Source organism: Pristiophorus japonicus, chromosome 15, assembly GCF_044704955.1.
Source record: "Pristiophorus japonicus isolate sPriJap1 chromosome 15, sPriJap1.hap1, whole genome shotgun sequence".
Lineage (NCBI taxonomy): Eukaryota > Metazoa > Chordata > Chondrichthyes > Pristiophoridae > Pristiophorus > Pristiophorus japonicus.
The window spans coordinates 75,208,175-75,221,636 of record NC_091991.1 but is presented as its reverse complement, the minus strand read 5'-3'; positions in this window follow the sequence as shown (position 1 = coordinate 75,221,636).

The following is a 13,462-nucleotide window of genomic DNA, read 5'->3' as shown; positions in this document are numbered from 1 at the left end:
TGTAGACGCGTACTCCAATGTGAGATAATGTCAGCTAGCACGTCCGCTGCCACCACTGAAAGCCTGCGGGTCATGTTTGCCACACATGGCTTACTTGATGTCCTGGTGAGTGACAACGGGCCATATTTTACCAGTGCTGAGTTCAAAGAATTCATGACCCGTAACAGGATCAAACATGTCACATCTGCCCCGTTTAAACCAGCGTCCAATGATCAGGCAGAGAGAGCAGAGCAAACCATTAAGCAATGCTTGAAGAGGGTAACTGAAGGCTCACTGCAGACTCGCCTATCCCGAGTCCTGCTTAGCTACCGCACGAGACCACACTCACTCACTCACTGGGATCCCACCTGCTGAACTGCTCATGAAAAGAGCACTTAAGACAAGGCTCTTGTTAGTTCACCCTGATCTACATGAACAGGTAGAGAACAGGCGGCTTCAACAAAGTACATACCATGATAGCACAAATGTGGCACGCGAGATTGAAATCAATGATCCTGTATTTGTATTAAATTATGGGCAAGGTCCCAAGTGGCTTTCCGGCACAGTCGTGGCCAAAGAGGGGAGCAGAGTGTTTCGGGTCAAACTTTCAAATGGACTCATTCACCGGAAACACTTGGACCAAATCAAACTCAGATTCATGGACTACCCTGAGCAACCCACCTTGGATCCTACCTTTTTTGATCCCCCAACACACACACCAATGGCAACCGGCACCACGATTGACCACGAAGCAGAACCCATCATCCACAGCCGCCCTGCAGGGCCCAACACACCAAGCAGCCCAGCAAGGCCAGATGCACAGAAGCCCAGCGAGGGCCCAACAAATGACTCAACAACACCAGCCTTCACACCGAGATGATCAACCAGGGCAAGAAGGGCCCCAGATCGACTCACATTGTAATTCGTTGCACTATTGACTTTGTTGGGCGGGGGAGAATGTTGTTATGTACCTTGACTTATATATACTCTGTACAGTCACCAGAGGGCTCATTCCCCAGAGTCCCAAGGGATCTCATAATCCCTTGGGAGCACAGGTATTTAAGAGTGCTTCACAGATTGGAGAGGCACTCTGGAGCCCTGCAATAAAAGATGAAGGTCACACATTACTTTGAGCTCACAGTGTTCAGTCTGACTCTTTCTCCATACACTGCACTAGACTATCATCTTGAACTCACTATTAGTTATTTTACTTAATATAGAGAATGATTAAGCTTTGTGAGCTATGGCTTGTATCCCAAAAATTTCTCACCTGTAAATTAAGGATACTTACCAACTAGTTGGGGTAAAGTTAATTGGGTGAAGAGAATAAACGTATCGTTTTAATGCTGTGCTATATTTCATTGTGGATTTTTTGGATGCTGCAGGCTGAATGAATGCTAACAGTTGTGCAATGTGAGTTTAAAATATTTATGCTTTCAACATTTGTTTCCAATTAATATTTAAAGGGAAAATAGTTGCAGTAATTAGAATGTAATGTCATACTCACAAATTATTAAAATTCTTGAAAATGGTAATGGACTTCCTGTACACAAATGCTACTTCCTTTATGATGCAACCAATGCAATTTTTATGTCAACAATTCTGATGGAAACTTCAAAAGTAAACATTTAGAATGTGAACATTTTATAATGGAATAATTGTATGTAAACATTTTGGCCACAATTTTGCTTACCTGGGTGGGCTAGGTGCGGGCGGTTGACGTTGCGGGCCACAACCCTGTTGTTGATTCCATCCCGCTCCTGAAATCAACTTTGCGCTAATAGGGCCTATTAAACCTACCCTGGGCGTTACCCGGCCCTATTAAGTGGTGCAGGTCTGATGACGTTATCGATGACACATTTTCAGCTGGGATATTTGAAGGAGCCATGGCCACATTACATTTGAAGGTTCATCACGGAGATCTCCCAAGGAGAGCAAAAGAGCCTTGCTCCAAATAGCAGAGGAGGTAAACAGCAGGAATATTGTCAGGAAAGGTGAGTGCAAAGCCACATTCAACTTCATGATGCTGCGCCTCTCATCACATTCCCATCACTCTGCCTTCCCAACACTGTTGCTGCACATCACTACTCACACCAACATACATTTCACACCCACCCATCCCTTTCTCTCTATCCACATACTTACATTCCCATCACGCTCAGCCTCATCCTAATGAAATCAGACTAATTAACAAAACACAAGTAGGCCACTTGGCTTTGGCACACTACTCCATCATAGTCTCCCTCTAAAGATGTAACCCATTTATTCCTTCCACTCATTCCATCATTCTCACTCAATCTTCTCTTCTTTCCCTCCTTGCATAAAAGAGAGCCCACAATAAGAGGGAGAGGGAGAGAACCGGAGGTGTTAAACCATCATTGGCGACCCTAACAACAGTCTTAGATGTTTTGGGAGTCACTAAGCAGCTGGAGGTGGGAAACTGAGAGGGGGACATCTCAACAAGCTGGTGACAGAATTACTTATCATACAGCCACATGGCATACATCAGTCACTCATATGGGGGGGGCGGGGGGGGGGCGGGGGGGGGGGGGTGCTGATGTCAGCAGCCAGTGAATGTTCATCATGTTCACAATTGAATCTGTATCCATTCTTCATATGACAAATCTAACTCATCTCTTTACTCTTCCACAGGTCCATCAAGAGCCCGCCACCCTGCCTCCTGCCACTGTCCAGGAGGAAGAGGAATACAACTCCTCAGAGAAGCCTCCAGTCTCTGAGGGAACAGCGTCACCAGACTTAACCTTACGTTTTCCCACATTGTACTCCATCTGCTAAATGTAGAAAACAAAGAGTCGGGATAAATAGCTAATTTTTCGGCTGGCAAACAGTAACTAGTGGGGTGCCACAGGGATCGGTGCTGGGGCCTTAACTGTTTACAATCTATATTAATGACTTGGATGAAGGGACCGAGTGTAATGTAGACAAGTTTGCTAATGATATAAAGATGGGTGGGGAAAGCAAGTTGTGAGGAGGACACAAAAAATCTGCAAAGGGATATAGACAGGCTAAGTGAGTGGGCAAAAATTTGGCAGATAGAGTATAATGTGGGAAAGTGTGAGGTTATCCACTTTGGCAGGAAAAATAAGAAAGCAGATTATTACTTAAATGGAGAGAAATTACAAAGTGCTACAGTACAGAGAGACCTGAGGGTCCTTGCGCATGAAACACAAAAAGTTAGTATGCAGGTACAGCAAGTAATCAGGAAGGCAAATGGAATGTTGGTCTTTATAGCAAAGGGATGGAGTATAAAAGCAGAGACGTCCTACTACAACTGTACAGGGTATTGGTGAGGCCACACCTAGAGTACTGCGTACAGTTTTGGTCTCCTTATTTAAGGTGGGATATACTGGCATTGGAGGCAGTTCAGAGAAGGTTCACGAGGTTGATTCCTGAGATGAAGGGGTTGACTTATGAAGAAAGGTTGAGTAGTTTGGGCCTATACACATTGGAGTTTAGAAGAATGAGAGGTGACCTTAATGAAACATATTAGATACTGAGGGGGCTCAACACGATAGATGCAGAGAGGATATTTCCACTCATAGGGGAATTTAGAATTAGAGGGCATAGTTTCAGAATAAGGGGTCGCCCATTTAAAATTGAGATGAGGAGGAATTTCTTCTCTCAGAGGGTTGTAAATCTGACAAATTCTCTGGTCCAGAAAGTAGTGGAGGCTGGGTCATTGAATATATTTATGATAGAGATCGACAGAGATTACAAGATAGAGGCAGAGAGGTTGTTTCCACTGGTCAGGGAGACTAGAACTAGGGGGCACAGCCTCAAAATATGGGAGAGCCAATTTAAAACCGAGTTGAAAAGGAATTTCTTCTCCCAGAGGGTGGTGAATCTGTGGAATTCTCTGCCTAAGGAAGCAGTTGAGGTTAGCTCATTGAATGTATGCAAGTCACAGATAGATAGATTTTTAACCAATAAGGGAATTAAGGGTTACGGGGAGCGGGCGGGTAAGTGGAGCTGAGTCCACGGCCAGATCAGCCATGATCTTGTTGAATGGCGGAGCAGGCTCGAGGGGCTAGATGGCCTACTCCTGTTCCTAATTCTTATGTTTTTATGTTCTTATGACAGATTTTTCAGCAATAAGGGAGTGAAGGATTATGGGGAGCGGGCAGGCAAGTGGAGCTGAGCCCAAGATTAGATCAGCCATGATCTTATTGAATGGCAGAGCAGGCTCAAAGGGCCAAAATGGCCTACTCCTGCTCCTATTTCTTATGTTCTTATGTTTTTATGAAAGAGACGAATAGAAAAACCATGATAAACTGTATTAATTGCATGCCTGTTGTAGCTTTAGTTGGTGTTAAAATTATGATGGAAACTTCCTATGCAAACATTTATAATGGAATTCTGTATGTAAACATTTTGTGTCATTATCAAATAATGCCAGGAATCCATCAGTGATCCAAAGCTCACATTCAACTCCCAATTCTGCAAACCCTTGTTTCCACCTCCATGGTGATGGTAAATCAAATGATTCCACCCTGCACGATGTTTCCAAATCCCAGTAGCCCGACCACAGACCACCAAATTTCAGAACTCCCTCCCCAGTTCTGCCAATGCCCAGAAAGATCTTCCACTGCTGTTTCTGGAGAGGTCTGCTTTGATATGCAAATTGTGTCCTATCACATGCACATTGTGGTCCTGTCTCTACCCCAGGTCTTCTGTACTGAGGCCCTAAAGGTCACCAATCTAATGCCATGATTATCCTTACCATCCCATTGAACCTGACTCCATGCTTGTCTTGTGGTCAATGGGTAGAGGAAGTCCTGCCACCTACAGACTCTTCCAGCTCTTATTCTAGGAACAAAGAAGTGCATCACTTATTTTTCATGAAACCTCAAAGCAAACCTGTTGATAAAGAATCTGTGGGAAGTGATGCAAGGCTGCAGCTTGAGTTAGGAATATACCGAGCAGTATTGGCTCCCTTCCTGCACACCCACTCCCAGCCCCTAGCCAAAGCGATTCCTCATGTAATCTTGGGATGAAAAGATTCCCACCTCCCTGTCTAAACTCCTCCATCACACTCCAACTATTGGTCCAACCTGCTTCCTATCAAGAACCCTCCAGGATCCACTCCCCCCACCACCCCCGATCCCAATGGCGACCGGAGTCTTCAGACAAGGAATGACCCTGACTTGCCCAACTAGTAGCCAAGCCTATAGATTGTTAGAACCGTAGATACTCAATTTATGTGACTATTGTGTAAACTACAAAGCAGTGTGTATTACTCTAATTTTTTACCATCATCTAAGAAAGCCTATAAATTTTTCTGCCACTCAATAACCAACTAAAGAGAAAACATATATAAAATGGTTTCTAAGCATAGTTACATTCAATGTGGGGTGTGGTATTAATCAAATTATTAAGTCATTTTACAGGCTTTTAAAATTCAAGATTAACACCACATCATGACATCCTGATTTACCCATTTTGTTCTTTTACACTTTGTAATCTTGCTCGATGGGTCTTGGGCCTTCACTTTGGTTTATTAATTTAAAATGAAGTTTTAATGAGCTTATAATTTGTCTTGTCATTGGGATTTCAGAAAAGTGTAATGAGGGACACTTACATTTTTATTCTATGTCAACATGAACTGCAAAAAAACACCAGGTATAATTGAACGGTTTTGTCGTTCAAAAGGTTTAGAACTATGCAGTGCTGGGGTGAAGTGGTTACAGGCAACACTCCTCAAATTTTGTGATGTAAGAATATGGATTCTGCAGCAAGTCTGTCGAGGATTTGCAGACATCTTAATCTCAATATTGAACAAATATTTTTAACATGCTGAATAAAATGTGTTAAAAAATTATACATTTCAAAACTATTTAAAAGTGATTTACTGCATTTATCCTGAAATACCTGTACCCGCTTACAGTAATAGTTGTGTTGTGGAACCCAAAATAAAGGCTCAATACAAAAGTCTGATAAAGAATCAAAGATATGTTTATTTACGAACACCTATAGCTTGGCCAAGGGAGAACGGCTAGAGTTCCTCAACTCTTCACCAGCCGACTCGGCTTTTGGCTATCAGCTCACAGTACTTAAAGCTGAAAACCGCAATTTGTTACGTCACCTGTTCCATTACACTGGGGACTTAACATTGAGGACTTTATGAAGCAACAAGACAGGTTTCCTGTTATTCATCACCTAGCCTAACCACAGGTCAGCTATGTCTATCTTTACTAAGCTTGCCACCACATCTTCTTGCAGGTGGCCTACCGTCTGATTGGTCCAGCTAATTGTTGCTGGGCAAATGCAGCTTGAACACATTTCCCAGACTGCAACTCTATATTACTACGGTGGGCTGCTAACAAGTCCCACTTCAAGCTGCATTGCCTGATTTCTTTTATTTAACCAGGTGAACCAACATAGAAGAGGCCATACCAACGTAGAAGAGGCCATATCCAGATATATTGCTGAATAATGAACCAGAATTAGTCAACAATAGCACCTAACTAACATTGCCCACAACATGTTTGAACTCAATATTAGCTTTGAGAAGGAGAAGGGCGAGTCACGAACCAACATTTTAAAGTAGGTATGGTTGACTTTGAAGGGATGAGGCAGAAATTGATCACAGTGGACTGGGCAGAACTGTTATTGGCTAAAAATACAGATGAACAGTGGGAGATGTTCAAAGAAGTATTTGGTTCAATACAAGACTTGTACATACCCCTAAAGGGCAAGAGCTCTACTGGAGTAATTAAACAGTTCTGCTCAACAAAAGAAGTGAAAGATAATTTAAAATTAAAGGAAAAGTTATATACAAATGCAAAGCAGAGTGGAGATCGTGTGGACTGGGAGAGTTAGATAGAACAGCAAAGGGATACAAACAAAATAGTTAAAGCTGCAAAAATGGTAGACAATAAAAAAAAATCTAGAGGGTTATCGAGTACAGCATTTAAGTCGTGAAATTCGGTACCGCCCAGTCTGGGGGGGAATAGCAGCTGCAAGGAAGGAGTTTCTGTGCCAGGCGCGGTAGTCCTGTCCCGCAACCTATAGTAGGGTTACCTCTCCCGAGACGAAGCACGACGCAAAATATCGCACTGCACTTCTTCTCAGGGACAGGAGCGGTGCTCAGAGCCACGTGAAGTTCACAGCACTATGCGGTGGAACGCGTAGCGCTGGCGTGTAGACAGGTCCCTCCGCTTCATTAAAGGGGAGGGTTAACCGGAGGGCCAGGCTGCAAGATCGCAGTACGGACCTCGCGATCGACCAACAAGGCGGCCATGACCGTTTAGTCAGCCATTTTCTTTCCTTCCACACCTTCCCTTTAATTTTCGCCCCGCGATCGGCCTACAGCCTGCGAAGCAACCCGTGATGCTGTCGTGAGCATCGCCTGTGGCAGCTTCCGGGGGCTGCTACCAAATGTTCACTCTGGGACCTGATGGCTTGCATCCTAGGGTCTTAAAAAAAGTGGCTGCAGAGATAGTGGATGCATTTGTTGTAATCTACAAAAAGCAGGAAACTATAGACCAGTTAGCCTAACATCTGTGGTTGGGAAAATGTTGGAGTCCATTATTAAAGAAGCAGTAGCAAGATATTTGGAAAAGCAAAATTCGGTCAGGCAGAGTCAGCATGGATTTTTGAAGGGGAAATCATGTTTGACAAATTTGCTGGTGTCTTCGAGGATGTAACGAACAGGGTGGATAAAGGAGAACCAGTGGATGTGGTGTATTTGGACTTCCAGAAGGCATTTGACAAGGTGCCACATAAAAGGTTACTGCACAAGATAAAAGTTCACTGGGTTGGGGGTAATATATTAGCATGGACAGAGGATTGGCTAACTAACAGAAAACAGAGAGTCGACATAAATGGTTCATTCTCTGGTTGGCAACCAGTAACTAGTGGGGTGCCGCAGGGATCAGTGCTGGGACCCCAACTATTTACAATCTATATTAACGACTTGGAAGAAGGGACTGAGTATAACATAGCCAAGTTTGCTGATGATACAAAGATGGGAGGAAAAGCAATGTGTGACGAGGACACAAAAAATATGCAAAAGGACATAGGCTAAGTGAGTGGGCAAAAATTTGGCAGATGGAGTATAATGTTGGAAAGTGTGAGGCCATGCACTTTGGCAGAAAAAATCAAAGAGTAAGTTATTATTTAAATGGAGAAAGATTGCAAAGTGCCGCAGTACAGCGGGACCTGGGGGTACATGTGCATGAAATGCAAAAGGATAGTATGCAGGTACAGCAAGTGATCAGGAAGGCCAATGGTATCTTGGCCTTTATTGCAAAGGGGACGGAGTATAAAAGTAGGGAAGTCTTGCTACAGCTATATAAGGTATTGGTGAAGCCACACCTGGAATACTGCGTGCAGTTTTGGTTTCCATATTTATGGAAGGGTATATTTGCTTTGGAGGCAGTTCAGAGAAGGTTCACTTGGTTGATTCTGGGGATGAGGGGGTTGACTTATGAGGAAAGGTTGAGTAGGTTGGGCCTCTACTCATTGGAATTCAGAAGAATGAGAGGTGATCTTATCGAAACGTATAAGATTATGAGGGGTCTTGACAAGGTGGATGCAGAGAGGATGTTTCCACTGATGGGGGAGACTAGAACTAGAGGGCATGATCTTAGAATAAGGGGCCGCCCATTTAGAACTGAGATGAGGAGGAATTTCTTCTCTCAGAGGCTTGTAAATCGATGGAATTCTCTGCCCCAGAGAGCTGTGGAGGCTGGGTCATTGGATGTATTTAAGGCGGAGATAGACAGATTTTGGAGCGATAAGGGAATAAAGGGTTATGGGGAGCGGGCAGGGAAGTGGAGCCGAGTCTATGATCAGATCAGCCATGATCTTATTAAATTGCAGGGCAGGCTCGAGGGGCCAAATGGCTTACTCCTGCTCCTATTTCTTATGTTCTTATGGTAGCAGCGGGGTGCTACTGGTTACCGCCGCCACTAAACTCCTGCGGAATTTCGCGGGAGTCAGTAGCGGCGCTGCACCCAGGCCGCTAACGGGAGGTGCAAACCTCCCGAATATTTCCCGCTAAATGTTTTTACAAGCATATTAAGAAAAAGGGGGTGGCTGAGAGTAATATGGGCCCCTTTAAGAAAAATGCAAGTGATGTTGTAATTGAAAATCAGGAAATGACAAACCAGCTAAATAATTTGTATCGGTCCTCACAGTAGAGTAAGAGGATAAAGTACCAGCAATATGAAAACTAAAATGAAATCAAGGGGAGGAAAACACTGGATTTAATATAAATTTTGAAAAATGGCAAAGGAGAAAATAATGAGACTCAGGAAAGATAAATCTCCAGGATCAGATGGCTTCCATTCCAGGGTATTAAAAAAAGTAGGAGAGCAAACTGTTGATGCGTTAATCATGCTCTTCCAAAATAATTCAGGAATTATTTAAGAAGCGAAGGAAAGGTAAATTAGGAAATTATAGGCCTACTAGTCATTGCTCGTCCTCAGCAACACTGTGTTTACTCCTGTAGAGCAGGTCGCTGTTAGGAGAGGCCCTTAATTGAAGCATGAGCCACCAAAATGGCTTGCAGCCTCTTTAATGAGCGCTAGCAGGAAATGTAACTTTCAACCACACCTCAACGATCCTCAGGTGCGAGCTTCATTTCCTTTACCAAAATAGCATCTTGCGCTAAAGATGAGCTAAACCGACATTGCAGCTCAAGACCCCATCTTGGCCACTTCGGAGGCACTTTAGTGCCTAAAGTATCAGGGGAAACGGTCCCCTTAACCGCTAACATCATCCAGTTCTGACGAAGGGTCATCAACCTGAAACATTAAGTCTGTTCCTCTCTCCATACTGATGCAGCCTGACCTGCTGAGTGTTTTCCAGCAATTTCTGTTTTTATTTCAGATTTCCAGCATCGCCAAAATTTAGCTTTTGATTTTGTTTGTTTGGTGGTATTGAGACAGTTTAGTGTCACCCTTATTGATTCATTTAAAAAAGAGCCCCATTAATGACAAAATCCCACAGCGGAAGAGCAGGATGTATTATCAACAACTTCTGCAAATTAATGGAGAAGTGCAAGTGAAATCCCATTGTGCCAAGAAAGACAAAACGCTGGAACACATCCCATTCCTTGCTTGAAACTGAACACAAAAGGGATGTGTGATTTTGGTTTCATGTTTCCTTCCAGTTTTATTGCTATATTTGGCAGCAATACTGCTGATAACAGAGTTATCGTCATCATTAAAATAAGCTCTATAACTAGCCTGAGACGCATTACCACCTGAGCGGAATATTTTAGATCCGTTCCTGATTTCCCTGGAGAGAGGATTTACTCCCACACCTGGACATTCATTGCAGCCGTCTTACCTGCTCATTGGTGGTCCGCCAGTAAGGTGGGGTCTCATTCATTCCATGTTACCTGCAATTGGCATTTTGGCGATTTGTCTTTTGAGCCGATGGGTTCTGATATTTAAACATTTGGAGCAATCCGTGGCTTCGCACCTGTCCCAGGTTTTGCAGCTCAACCGCGGCAAAGGTGTAACCAGCATCCGAGAGCTCATCGCCGGCCACTGCGAAAGACAGGAGCGGGCAAGGTCGGAAGGATCAGTCCCAGCAGGTGAGCCGGGAGGGAGTGTGGGGCGGGACCTCCAGCAGGTGAGTTTAAACCCAACCACCCCAAAACAGGTGAGCTGACTCCCCCCCCCTCCCTCCAGCAGGTGAGCTGACTCCCCCCCCTCCCTCCAACAGGTGAGCTGACTCCCCCCTCCCTCCAACAGGTGAGCTGACTCCCCCCCTCCCTCCAACAGGTGAGCTGACTCCCCCCCTCCCTCCAACAGGTGAGCTGACTCCCCCCCCTCCCCCCAACAGGTGAGCTGACTCCCCCCCCCTCCCCTCCAACAGGTGAGCTGACACCCCCCCCTCCCTCCAACAGGTGAGCTGACTCCCCTCCCTCCCTCCAACAGGTGAGCTGATGCCCCCCTCCCTCCCTCCAACAGGTGAGCTGATGCCCCCCCCTCCCTCCCTCCAACAGGTGAGCTGACTCCCCTCCCTCCCTCCAACAGGTGAGCTGACTCCCCTCCCTCCCTCCAACAGGTGAGCTGATGCCCCCCCCCTCCCTCCAACAGGTGAGCTGATGCCCCCCCTCCCTCCCTCCAACAGGTGAGCTGACTCCCCCCCTCCCTCCAACAGGTGAGCTGACTCCCCCCCTCCCTCCAACAGGTGAGCTGACTCCCCCCCTCCCTCCAACAGGTGAGCTGACTCCCCCCCCTTCCCTCCAACAGGTGAGCTGACTCCCCCCCCCTCCCTCCAACAGGTGAGCTGACTCCCCCCCCTCCCTCCAACAGGTGAGCTGACTCCCCCCCTCCCTCCAACAGGTGAGCTGACTCCCACCCTCCCTCCAACAGGTGAGCTGACTCCCCCCTTCCCTCCAACAGGTGAGCTGACTCCCCCAACTCCCTCCAACAGGTGAGCTGACTCCCCCCCCTCCCTACAACAGGTGAGCTGACTCCCCCCCTCCCTCCAACAGTGAGCTGACTCCCCCCCCTCCCTCCAACAGGTGAGCTGACTCCCCCCTCCCTCCAACAGGTGAGCTGACTCCCCCCCTCCCTCCAACAGGTGAGCTGACTCCCCCCCTCCCTCCAACAAGTGAGCTGACTCCCCCCCTCCCTCCAACAGGTGAGCTGACTCCCCCCTCCCTCCAACAGGTGAGCTGACTCCCCCCTCTCCCTCCAACAGGTGAGCTGACTCCCCCACCTCCCGCCAACAGGTGAGCTGACTCCCCCACTCCCGCCAACAGGTGAGCTGACCTTCCCCCCTCCCTCCAACAGGTGAGCTGACCTCCCCCCCCTCCCTCCAACAGGTGAGCTGACTCCCCCCCCTCCCTCCAACAGGTGAGCTGACTCCCCCCCTCCCTCCAACAGGTGAGCTGACTCCCCCCCACTCCCTCCAACAGGTGAGCTGACTCCCCCCCCTCCCTCCAACAGGTGAGCTGACTCCCCCCTCCCTCCAACAGCTGAGCTGACACCCCCCCCTCCCTCCAACAGGTGAGCTGACTCCCCTCCCTCCCTCCAACAGGTGAGCTGACTCGCCTCCCTCCCTCCAACAGGTGAGCTGATGCCCCCCCTCCCTCCCTCCAACAGGTGAGCTGATGCCCCCCCTCCCTCCCTCCAACAGGTGAGCTGATGCCCCCCTCCCTCCAACAGGTGAGCTGACTCCCCCCTCCCTCCAAGAGGTGAGCTGACCGCCCCCTCCCTCCAACAGGTGAGCTGACACCCCCCCTCCCTCCAACAGGTGAGCTGACTCCCCTCCCTCCCTCCAACAGGTGAGCTGACTCCCCTCCCTCCCTCCAACAGGTGAGCTGACTCCCCTCCCTCCCTCCAACAGGTGAGCTGACTTCCCCCCCCTCCCTCCAACAGGTGAGCTGACTTCCCCCCCTCCCTCCAACAGGTGAGCTGACTCCCCCCTCCCCTCCAACAATTGAGCTGACTCCCCCCCCTCCCTCCAACAGGTGAGCTGACTCCCCCCCCTCCCTCCAACAGGTGAGCTGACTCCCCCCCCTCCCTCCAACAGGTGGAGCTGACTCCCCCCCTCTCTCCCCCCCTCCCCCTCTCTCCCCCCTCCCCCTCTCCACCCCCTCCCCCTCCCCCTTCTCCCCCCCTCCCCCTCCCCCCTCCCCCCAACAGGTGAGCTGACTCCCCCCTCCCCCCAACAGGTGAGCTGACTCCCCCCCTCCCCCCAACAGGTGAGCTGACTCCCCCCCTCCCCCCAACAGGTGAGCTGACTCCCCCCTCTCCCCCCTCCCCCCCCTCCCCCCCTCCCCCCCCTCCCCCCCCTCCCCCCCTCCCCCCTCCCCCCTCCCCCCCCCCGCTTCCCCCCCTACCCCCCCTCTTCCCCCCTACCCCCCCTCTACCCCACCCTCCCCCCCCTCCTCCCCCCCCTCCCCCCCCTCCCCCCCCTCTCCCCCCCCCCTCCCCCCCCTCTCCCCCCCTCTCCCCCCCCCTCCCCCAACTCTCCCCCCCCCTCACCCCCCTCTCCCCCCCCCTCCCCCCCCTCCCCACCCTCTCCCCCCCCTCTCCCCCCCCCTCTCCCCCCCCCTCCCCCCCCCTCTCCCCCCCCTCCCTCCAACAGGTGAGCTGACTCCCCCCCTCCCTCCAACAGGTGAGCTGACTCCCCCCCTCCCTCCAACAGGTGAGCTGACTCCCCCCCTCCCTCCAACAGGTGAGCTGACTCCCACCCTCCCTCCAACAGGTGAGCTGACTCCCCCCCTTCCCTCCAACAGGTGAGCTGACTCCCCCAACTCCCCTCCAACAGGTGAGCTGACTCCCCCCCCTCCCTGCAACAGGTGAGCTGACTCCCCCCCTCCCTCCAACAGGTGAGCTGACTCCCCCCTCCCTCCAACAGGTGAGCTGACTCCCCCCCTCCCTCCAACAGGTGAGCTGACTCCCCCCTCCCTCCAACAGGTGAGCTGACTCCCCCCCTCCCTCCAACAGTGAGCTGACTCCCCCCCTCCCTCCAACAAGTGAGCTGACTCCCC